A 1,693-nucleotide genomic window follows, 5' to 3' on the forward strand; every position below is an offset into this window, starting at 1 on the left:
TATATATATATATATATATATATATATATATATATATATATATATATATATATATATATATATATATATATATAGTTTCCTCAGAGCTCACGCAATTGTTATCGCAACGACGATAATAACTGAACAAAGACGAAGAAATTGTGAAGAAATCATCGTAACGGCACGCTCGAGTTGCTTTCCTACGTGTAATAGCAATAATTAAATAATAACCGAATAAATTAAATAATAATCGAATAAAGAAGTAATAATACTGGAATATTAAATGGTAATGAATAATATCTACTCGATAATCGTGTGATAATATCCGCGAGTGGATAATAACGAAATAATTATGATCGAATAATCGGTAATAACAATACCTGGGCAACGGCTCTAACAAAAACTCTAGGCTCAACAAAGGCTAGGTAAACCGACTGTCGTAACGTCCCACTCGAGCCGTTGACTGAGCGGCGCTGGAGGGGGGCGCACGGCCAGTTCATGTAAACACACGTGCGCAAGCACGTGCTGGAGCGTCATGCCACAACACTCTGAACCGTCAAGACGAGCACATCGGGAGTTGTCGCGTTATTTTTTAGATTATTCTATATCTATTATTCTATATATTTATCGTGTTGATTTTTAATACCGCGTTTCTACTTCGCAACAATTGAAGCGATAATTAAGAGAAATTAAGACACGTACTCCTCACGCGAGCAGGTGTTGCGGGCTTTACCGCGACAGGTAATAACGACATTTCATTTACTTTTTTAGATAGAGAAACATCGCGATCGAGTTTCTCAATGCTGAGCAAATATTATCATCATCCATTTATTATTCACGTATTATTACTTCTTTATTCAGTTATTATTTAATTATTTTTATTGCGTATTGGGAAGCAATTCGAGCGTGCCGCTACTACGACGTCCTTACCTCATCTTGTTGTCGTGTGTAATTAATTGATACAACCGGATATTATTATATGGTTCGATCAGATATTATTATCATCATCCATTAATTAATTAGATATTATTACTTCTTTATTCAGCTATGATTTAATTATTTCTTATTGCGCATTAGAAAGGAACTCGAGTGTTACGATACTATTTTTTCCCGTTTTAATGTCGTGTGTAACTAATTGATACTAAATTATTAAATTACTAATTTAAATTAAATTTCTGTCACAGAGATCCAATAGAGCAGACGCCAGTCACGCGGCTCTAGGAGTTGCAATGATTGGGAGATGTTGCGCCGGGTGTTTCGGCTCGGGCCTGATTTTGTCGATAAAAGTGAAGGTGAGCTTCACTAATTTGTATTTATAATTAGAAGTCCGACGAAACTGAAAATTTTCTTATTTGGAATCGAGTTTCTTAAGGCCTCTATCGTCGTATAACTAAATAATACTCAATTAAATGTGTTTTTTGTTGCAGAGACGAAAACTCGACTCTAAGCGGATGCTGCGCCGGAGGATCTGGCTCGGGCCGAGCGGGATTAGCTCGAAGGTGAGTTTCATTAATGGATATTTGTAATTAGAAATCCAACAAGATTGATAATTCTCTTGCTCAAAATTGAGATAATTTTAATCGAATCAAAGATCGCGTTAAATCGTAATTACACGCGGGGAGAATTTTTTCTGAGTAACATCACCACTTGAAAAATTTTGATTTGTTCTGATTAAGAGATTTATTTGCAACATCGAGAAAAAGGAAAGTGGAAT

At 35.3% G+C, this 1,693-nt stretch overlaps 1 long non-coding RNA gene across 1 annotated transcript; it reads left to right on the plus strand.

Moving 5' to 3' along the window:
* Positions 1-539: 539 nt before the first annotated feature.
* On the plus strand, positions 540-1,464 carry LOC116850217. Its single transcript, XR_004379284.1, has 3 exons — positions 540-720; positions 1,164-1,271; positions 1,407-1,464. It is a non-coding gene; the product is annotated as an uncharacterized LOC116850217 (long non-coding RNA).
* Positions 1,465-1,693: the final 229 nt, after the last annotated feature.

This window comes from Odontomachus brunneus, unplaced genomic scaffold, assembly GCF_010583005.1.
Source record: "Odontomachus brunneus isolate Ranch 3 - 2012 unplaced genomic scaffold, Obru_v1 Obru_scaffold_137, whole genome shotgun sequence".
NCBI classification, from domain to species: Eukaryota; Metazoa; Arthropoda; class Insecta; order Hymenoptera; family Formicidae; genus Odontomachus; species Odontomachus brunneus.